The sequence below is a fragment of the Hylobates moloch genome, unplaced genomic scaffold, assembly GCF_009828535.3.
Source record: "Hylobates moloch isolate HMO894 unplaced genomic scaffold, HMol_V3 SCAFFOLD_7, whole genome shotgun sequence".
Lineage (NCBI taxonomy): Eukaryota > Metazoa > Chordata > Mammalia > Primates > Hylobatidae > Hylobates > Hylobates moloch.
The window spans coordinates 18430886-18441255 of record NW_026652282.1 but is presented as its reverse complement, the minus strand read 5'-3'; positions in this window follow the sequence as shown (position 1 = coordinate 18441255).

Genomic DNA, 10370 nt, shown 5'->3' with positions numbered 1-10370 from the left:
AACCCATAAGGACAGGAAAATGTTTGATCTCTTGCACAATTTTTAGTGTGAACACTGAAACAAAGTGTTATTACTAGGCCACCATAGCTTTGGGTGCACCCTCCAATTAATGGTCACAAATCATTACAAAATCTACAGGTAAAAATCAGTTGCATTTCTATATACTAACAATGAACAATCCCAAAAGGAAATTAAAATAATTCAATTTCCAGTAGCATCAAAAATAATAAAATACTTAGGAATTAACTTTTCCAAGGAGGTAAAAGACTTGTTCACTGAAAACTAAAAAAACACTGCTAAAAAGAAATTAAAGACATAAATACAGAATGGCTATTATTAAAAAGTCAGAAAACAACAAATATTGGTGTGGATGCAGAGAAAATGGAAAGCTTATACACTGTTGGTGGGAATGTAAATTAATTCAACCTCTGTGGAAAATAGTGTGGCGATTTCTGAAATAATTCAATAGAAATACCAGGTGACCCAATGATCCCACTACTGGGTATCTACCCAGAGGAAAATAAATCGTTATATAAAAAAGACAACTGCCCTCATATATGCAAAATAACAAAGTCAGGGAACCAACCTAAGTATCCATGAACAGTTGACTGGATAAATAAAACGTGATATATATATATATATACTCGCCACAGAATACTAGGCTGCCATAAAAAGCATGAAATCATATCTTACGCAGCAACATGGATGGAGCTGGAGGCCATTCTCCTAAGCAAACTAACCTAGGAACAGAAAACCAAATACTGCATGCTATCACTTACAAGTGGGAGCTAAACAATGGGTACACAGGGACATAAAGATGGAAATAATAGACACTGGGGACTCCAAAAGAGGGGAGGGTGGAAGGGGGGTGTGGGGTAAAAAATAACCTATCTGGTACAATGTTCACTATTTGGGTAATGGGTACACTAGAATCCCAATCTCCACCAATATGCATTATACCCATGCAACAAATAAACATATATACTTCCTGAATCTAAAATAAAATAAAATGTAAAATAAAATGAAATAAGATAGACTTAAGAATTACAACCTCATGAAGCAACTACGTCTACTTCCAGCTTTATAGTTCAGTTCCAACAACAGTGTACTTATATTTCACACCACACTTTCTTCTAATGTAGTTAAACTTCGAAAGTATCAACTATGCTAGACCACCTAGTTGAAATATATGACCCAAGAAATAAAATATTCTTACTAAATACAAATATGTTTTTATATACTATTACTTATGATGTGTAATCAATGCAGAACTTGTTAGATAAACAAAAAGTCATCTCTTTTGTTTGAGGTTTAAGTGTAGGCTAACAAACTTACTATTTGTTCTTCTCCTACTGTCAGTGTTTGGTCTTTAGCTCAGATGTATATTAAAAACTATCATGTATAAAAATAAGAAATTAAAGACATAAATAAATGGAAAGGAATCTCATGTTTATGAATTAGAAGATTTAATATTGTTAAGATGTCGATCCTACCCAAAACAATTGACAAATTCAGTGTAATCCCTATTAAAATCCTAATGATATTTGTTTGCAGAAATAGAAAATTGCATCTTAAGATTCATAGGAATCTAGGGACCTCTAATAGACCAAACAGTTTTGAAGAAGAAGAATGTTGGTGGACTCACACTTCCTGATTTAAAAACTTACTACAAAGCTACAGTAATCCAAACAGTGTGGTACTGGCATAAAGACAGACATACAGATGATTGGAATAGATAGCCCAGAAGTAAACTTTCAGATATACTGTCAAATGATCTTTGAGAAGTGTGCCAAGACCATTCAATGGGAGAAAAGACACTATTTTCAAAAAATGGTACTGAGGATTTGCATTTCTCTGATGGCCAGTGATGATGAGCATTTTTTCGTGTGTCTTTTGGCTGCATAAATATCTTCTTTCGAGAAGTGTCTGTTCATATCCTTCACCCACTTTTTGATGGGTGAGTTCATGTCCTTTGTAGGGACATGGATGAAGCTGGAAACCATCATTCTCAGCAAACTATCGCGAGGACAAAAAACCAAACACTGCATGTTCTCACTCACAGGTGGAAATTGAACAATGAGAACACATGGACACAGGAAGGGGAACATCACACACCAGAGCCTGTTGTGGGGTGGGGGTAGGGGGGACGGACAGCATTTGGAGACATACCTAATATTAAATGACGAGTTACTGGGTGCAGCACACCAACGTGGCACATGTATACCTATGTAACTACCCTGCATGTTGTGCACATGTACCCTAAAACTTAAAGTATAATTTAAAAAAAATGGTACTGAGGAAACTGGATATCAACCTTCAAAAGAATGAAGATGGACTCTTACCTTATACCATATACAAAAATTAACTCAAGGCTGGGCAGGGTGGCTCACCCCTGTAATCTCAGCACTTTGGGGGCTGAGGCAGGAGGATCACTTGAATCCGGGAGGTCGAGGACGCAGTGAGCTGTGATTGTGCCATTGCCTTCCAGCTTGGGTAACACAGTGAGACCCTGTCTCCAAAAAAAAAAAAAAAAATTAACCCAAAAGGGATCAAAGACCTAGTTAGCATAAGAGCTAAAACTATACAACTCTTACGAGAAAACATAGGGGAAAAGGTTCATGACATTAGATTTGGCAATGAATTCTTGAATATGACACCCAAAGCACCAGCAACATAAGAAATAATAAATTGGAATTCATCAAAATTAAAAACTTGTGTTTTTAAAAGGACACTACCAATATAGTGAAAGGGCAACCCACAGAATAGGAGAAAATATTTACTAATCACATATTTGATAAGGGATTAATATCAAGAAAATACAAAGAACTCCTACAACTCAACCACAAAAGAACCAAACAGTCCAATTCAAAAAATGGGCAAAGGAGTTGAATAAACATTTCTCCAGAGAAGATACACAAATGGTCACTGAGCACATGAAATGTTCATATCACTAATCATTAGGGAAATGCAAATTGAAACAACAAGATACCACCTCACACCCATTATGATAGCTATTACAAAAATAAAAAATAAAACAGAGAACAAGTGATGGCATGGATGTGGAGAAACTGTGCACTGCTGGTGGGAATGTAAAATGGTGTAGACGATGTAGAAAACAGTACGGCAGTTCTTTAAAAAATTAAACATGGAATTACCACAATATCCAGCAATTCCACTTCTGGGTATATACACAAAAGAACTGAAAGCAGGGACTGAAATAGATATTTGTACACCAATGCTCATAGCAGCATTATTCACAACAGGGAAAAGGTGGAAACAGCCCAAATGTCAATTGACAAATGAATGGACAAAAGGCGGCATATACAGACAATGGAATATTATTCAGTCTTAAAAAGGAAGTGCTGACACATTTAACTACATGGATGAATCTTAAGACATTATGCCGAATGAAATAAGCCAGATATACAAAGACAAATATGATTCCACTTATATGAGGTAACTGGAATAATCAAATTCATAGAGACGGAAAGTAGAAAGATGGTTACCAAGGGCGATGGGGAAAGGGAATGGGGAGTTATTGTTTAATGGATACAGAGTTTCTGTTTGGGATAATGAAAACGTTCTGGAGATGGATGATGGTGATGGTTATATAACCATGTGAATGTACTTAATGCCAATGTACATCTACAAATTGTTAAAATGCTAATTTTTAAAATGTATTTCACACACACACACACACACACACACAGAATCAGGACTGGCCAGGCAAAACTGCTTAGGAAGAGAGGAGGCTGAAGTGCTCTGAACAATGAAATTGTATGTATTTTGGATTTCTGTGGGACCAGTCTGGGAGAGAAGCGTAGTAGTGGTGGGCGGGGCAAAAGAGGAGAAGGGGAGGAGACAGGGCCAGGGCCAGCAACGTGACACGGTGGCCCTGGGGAGGACAAGCTGACAAGTTTTAAAACAGGAATTATTGGTTATTGGTTTTATCTGCTACTTACACTTTGCTGCTTTACTGCGCCCATCCCACCCAAGTCTTCAGTAAAAGCTTTCTTAGTCCTTCACAGGTTGTATGAGAAATCAAGGGGGAGAATAAAGGCTTGGGACTGTGTTCCATGGGTGGCTGAGTGCAGAGTGAAGAGTAGGGAATAATCCTAAGAAGCAAAACATGAGGGAGATGGAGGTGTCAGCAGAAGCCAGAATTAGAGCAGGGAGTTATCAGGAAAAATGTAAGCCCCCACATTTCCTCAGCATTCTTGGGGCAATACTGGGTTTTGCTGCCATCTATGAGAAGGGAGCTGGTGCCATTTTTACTGAACTATTAAAGGAAGCTGGAGGGTTTGGGGCCAGTTAGGTGGCTGTTATGTTCATCGACTCTTGGAATGATGGTGAGTGGTCCTCCTACAATGGGCAGGCTTTGGAAGCTCTTGCCCAGTGTCCTCATATTCTGGTGGCAAAATGCTCTTTGTAGGGTGACAGGGCAGGGCAAATCTGGCTGATTTAGTGGAAAGTGTCTCCTGCTTGGAGTTCAAACTGAGACTTCCTGAGTGACATGAAATATTGATCAGAAAACAGTCACTTGGGCTGTTATTTTTTAATGACCATTTCTTGCTCATGATTGTACAAGTAACTCTTAATAGACACTTTTGGAGAATATTTCTTAAGAAATAAAACCCTGGACAAGTGGCACAAGATTTTGAGGCTGTTAATATTATACATATCTTTAAGAATTCTATAAGCAGTTGAGAGCAAACTATTCCATAATCTCTCCCCTGTTGGCAAGACCTTGGGTAGAATTTTTGCGAATTAGTCACTGACCAGCATCATTAGAAAGGGGTTCTGAAAATAGCAGAAGCAATTGGCACAGTTGACATATTGGTCATGTGTCAGACACAGGGACAGTTCAGGAAGGAGTATAATATCTCTATTGAAGAGTGTTGGTTGAAAAAAAGCATTTGAAGTCCCAGCCTCTGCAACTCCTTAAACAGGTGAGTGATCGAAGACATTTACTAACACTCCAAGGCTGTTCCATGATTATATTTCTGTGCTCAGATGATGTATCCGAGCCACTTCCCATTGTATGACTTGGTTTGTACTATGCAGCCATTTGAAAGATGCATAAGAGACTCTGATATTGATGTCAGAGTGGTGTTGTGTCTTTCCACAGAAAGTCCAACTATCAAAAGGCATGGGCTTGGTTCGTTGTACACATCTGTAAGTGGATGACAGCTGACTCTTTGTGGGATATGATACTAACAGCCAAGCCACTTCACTGTGGGCTGATTTGGGGAACTGGTGCAGGGTGAGACTGGCTGACATTGTATGTTCCACCCCTCTCTAAGAAACCCATCAGCCAGGTCCAAGGTCTGGAACTTAACAGCAGTCGCTTGGGAACTGGCATTGGAGTCTTCTACTTAGACAGTTTATTGTCTACTGAAGTAGAAGCGGCAAAGACCTCATGAAAGGAACCATAAATGCTGGATTGTCTTGAGAACCTAGAAGACATACTGAAGCAGCAACATGATATGGAATCCATTAAAGCTTAAGCTCTTCAAGGGCAGGATCCCTGACTGATTTGCTCATCATGGTACCCTCAGAGCCTAGCAGAACGAGGTCTGTTAAACCATAGCACCTGGAACACAATAGACATATTTTTTGAATGAATGGATTGAAATTCTACATAAGTGGTTCTTAAACTTTAGAGAAACATTTCTCAAACCTTAGTGCGCATCACAATCCCCTGGAGGGCTTGATAAAGTACAGATGGCTGGACCCCATCCCCGGTGTTTCTGATTCAGCAGGTTTGGGGTGAGGGCTGATAATTTGCAGTTCTAAAATGTTCCCAGGTGATGCTGATGCTGCTGGTTGGCTGACCATACACACTGAGTAGCCCTGCTTTGGAGTGAGAAACACCTGGGAAGCTTGTTAAACATTCAGCCACTTCCCACTCCTGCCACACCTGGAGATTCTGATCCAGTTGGTCTAGGGTGGGGCCCAGGAACCTGCATCTTAACAAGTTCTGTAGATTTAAATGCTGATGGTCCCCAGTCACACCGTCAGAAACACACATCCACAGGGAACTGACAAATGGTTTGAATTTCTCTTATTAAGAATGTTATCAAAGTCACCGACTGCCCCTTTGGAAACTATCAGGTACAAAGCTCAGTGGCAGCCAAGCCCTGACAAGCCACATGCACAAAAACACATGAAAGTAGGACTGAGCGTGTGAGCTGTCGTAGAATGAACAAATGAACATGAGGTCATCCCATGTAGGAAGGAGAGAGAAATATTGGAAGAAAGCAGCTGAACACAGCTTCAAGCCATGTGAGGTGTGGAGAAAAGCTGGGGGTAGGGGGGTGGGTGTAGTGGGCAGTGGTCAGCCTTGGGGATGGGCCGGGGAGGCAGTAACAAAGAACACAGTCAATCCCATAAAGCAAAGACTTCAGGTAAAGTTCACATTTAGATGCTAGTTGCAGATGGGACTTAAGGGGGCAGTGGCTCTCAACTGTGGCATGTTGGGTTTGAAAGGACTCTGGAGTTCATTTTGGCTTCCACATCAGTCCTGAAAGACCAGAGGGGTGAAGGTCAAGACTTGTTGTCTTGTTGTCTTGATTTCTGGGACCAGGTGTGCCGCTGGGCTTACAGGTCTGCCTACACAATGTATCAATTTTGTTTTATGCATGTCTGCAAGCAAATGACAGATGGCCCTTTGTGGATGTAGTATGTGTCATGCCCACCCCGTGCCCCACCATCCACCTGAAACTGCCAGCTGAGAGGCTTGGGTGGTGTTTAGCAAGGCAGGGGTTCCTTCTGAGGTGAGGATTTGTGTGAAAGTGACTTAGTAGGAAGTGTTCCTGGAAAAGATTGATAGGAAGCGGGTGGCAATGTGAGACAGGGAAGGGAAGGGAAGGGGATCAAGCCAATGTATGACACCAAGCATGCTCCCACAGAAGATAATTTTGGCTCAATCCCATAGGAGAGCTCTGGAAATGGTGTGGGTCACACCTGGAAAGGGAGCTAGGGTGTTCGTATACCTGCTGCCACCCTGCCTGTCAATCGTTGGTTAAGGGAGGTCCTCCTGGAGAAGTACATTTGCAGGCGCTTTTGCTTCTCTTCACATGCACAGGCAAGGTGGACTCCAGCAGAACAGAAGGGTCTGCCCACAAAGCAATGCACGTGTTGGCTGCTGGGAGCAAAAGCCACTGAGATCGGTGGGCCCCCAAATGACAGATGGATCAAAGGGTTATGGGCGGGGCTCCAATGGGGTCTGCTAAACCATGGCACCTTGGACAAGTTCCCTCTCTTCTGCAAGCCTTAGGTAATTCTTCTTATGGCCAGTCACGTTCTATTTCTTCTACTTGTACCTTTTCTTTCAAGATTCTAAATTGGCAAGAGGTCCTGATTTATCCCGTGACAACATTACTCTTTGTAACTTCTACTAACTGGTCCCAGGTCTGCCCTCTGTAGCCACGAGACCACCTCTGCTTCTTCTTGCCCTTCAGAAAGTTGAAAATAATGATCATTTAACCCCCGGAGGGGCTTTTTCTCTTAGACTAAAATCTCCAGATTCTTTACCTCCTCCCTAAATGAGGAAGAATGTTTCCAATTCCCACCTCCTTTGGCTGGCCTCTTTGGGTATTCCCCAATCCATCCAAGAGCCTCTGAAAATGTGGCATCCAGATGGAAAATGGGGGATACAGGTACCTTCTGATTTGAATATTCAATCAAATGTTGTTTGGGAAAATGTGTTGCTTACCAAGTCATCATCTCACGCCTCAGTGATCCACTGTCATCTTGTGGGAGTGAGAAGGGCAAAAGAGACCACAGTATATTATTAAGTCATATGATAAGGGGCAGTGGCCACTAATTTTTCCCCTCTAGGTCTCTGACTTCTGATCTTTTGGAACTAGTAAACTTCCTTCCTTTTTTGAAAAACAATGACATCACAGCCAGAACAAGTTGTCACTGAGAATGGTGAATTCAGAATGCAGCAGAAATTATTAATAATACTCTATGACAGTGGTTCTCAAACTTTCTCATGCATCAGAATCATGGAGAGTGCTTGTTAAAACAGATTACTGGGTCCCACTTCCAGAGGTTCTGATTTGGCAGGTTTGAGATGAGGCTGAGAATCTATGTTTCATAGCAGGTTTCCAGGTGATGCTATAGGAGGATCACTGACAACCCACTCCTCTATTACAATTCCTGACTGCTTGGGCTCTGGTAGCATGAATTTGCAGAAGGCTTTAGTCAAGGGAAGGAAAAGGAAAAACTCGTATCTCTTGTGTATACTGTGTGCCAGGAGCAGTCAAATATATTATAATCTTATTTTAACAGTGCTACGAATGTAGGTGCTATGAATGTATTCTCCTTCTAGAAATAATAAAATGACACAGAATTTAAGTTACTTGTTTTAAGGTCTCATGAGGGTAGATCTGGAGTTGGAGCCCAAGTCTGTCTGACTCCAAAGCCCAGTTCTTCCCCACTCACCACACTGCTCCTTAAACTGTCAGCTGAGCCAGAATGTCAAAATCACTCATAATAAAACACACACATACATGCACACATACACACACTCCAGCCCTTGAAATCCTTTCACTTGAATTGCATTTCACAAAAATACATTTCGCATACTCAAAAAATGGTCTCAGAAGGAAGTGCAGATAACATAGAATTTTTTTCTACTGCATGTCTATTATTGTTTGTAATCATGTTTTCACAATAAACTTACTATGTGTCAATTTCTAATAATAGGCTCTCCAAAGAGGCTGCCAGAAGCCATGTGTTGGAAAGAAGTATAGTTGGATTGAAAGGAGCCAGTAATGACAGATGAGAAAGCATTAACCTGCCAAAACACTGTATCCTAAATATCAAACAGGCGAATTTCAGAGTTTTATGGTTTTGAGAAAAGGTTTCCAATATTATCCTTATACAAAGCGTTTTTCTTCCTCAAAAGTGCATTACAATGGATGAATCTTGAAAACATTATGCCAAGTGAAAGCAGTCACAAAAGACCACATATTGTATGATTTCATTTATATGAGATATGGAGAATCTATAGAGATAAAAAGTAGATTAGCAGTTGCTTACAGCTTCGGGGATTGGTGATATAGGGAGGTGACAGATAAAGGGTACGAAGGTTGTTTTTGAGGTGATGAAAATATTCTAAAATTAGACTGTGGTGATGGTTGCACAACTCCGAATATACTAAGAACCACTGTTCAATTTAAATGGATGAATTGTATGATATGGAATTATATCTTGATAAAGCTATTACCAAAAAGAGCACATTAAATTTGTAAAAAAAATTAAATGGCTATTATACATGGAAGTTCATAATTTTGGATTTCTATAAACACATACAATTATTTTAGAGGTGGCAAGAACTCTGTAATTTAGATTTAGCAAAGGAGGGCCAGTTGGAGAAAAGTGAAGTGCTGTGGCTGATGAGCATTGCCGCCTTGATGTGGGAAGTGAGGTGAGTGCTTGGAAGACTTTAGTTCTAGGGTCTGTCACAGGATGTGAAGATGCATGAAGGGATCAGGGACAGCAATTCACTGTCCTGACGAGGGGTAGGGGGTTCAGGGCAAATTGCAGGGTCTCAATAGGTACTCTGGGGTGAGTAGCTGGGCCTTCAACAGAAGCCCAGCCATATAAATTGGGGCATGGAGGGTGTACTGGGGCAAGATGGGCACCTGGGGCATCTGGGGCCCTGCATTTGGGTAGGAGGAGTAGCAGTACGTGTGACTAGGTGCTGAGAGGCATGTGGGGTTAGACTGGAGTTGCAGGGCTGCACGAGATAGTAAGGCTTTCTCAAAGGAGTTGAGTCCACGTGGACTCCTTAGTTGGGGGCCACCCATGGTCATCTACTTGATTTGTAGGGATGTAAGCTCATGGCCTTACCAGGATGTGTCCTAAATCCTAGCTGTGTGAGGGAAAGGAGAACAAGAGATAAGGAAGTAATTGTCCCTATTAAGTTCCTTTAAATAACCCTTTACTCCTTCCCTGTATCTGTTCGACTCAACATTACTTACGCCAAAGACCATGACAGAGGCTGCAGATACAAAGACCAAGAAACAGTCCCTGCCCTCTGGAATTTATAGGCTAAAAGGGAAGGCAATTCATAAGTAGATCATTTTCAACATAATGACTTCACCCTGTTAGATCTGTCTATCAACATTCCTTCAGGTAGGGTCACAAAGTGTGCTTCTAGGGAACCCAAATCGCTATGGTCTGAATGTATACGTCTCCTGAAATTCATATGTTGAAACTTAATCTCCAGTATGATAGTATTAAGAAGTGTGACTTTTGGGAGGTGAGGAGTGTCATTACAAAAGAGCCCTGAGGGAGTTTGTTAGCCCCTCACCCCTCTGCTATGTGAGTACACAGTCAGAAGGCACCACCTATGA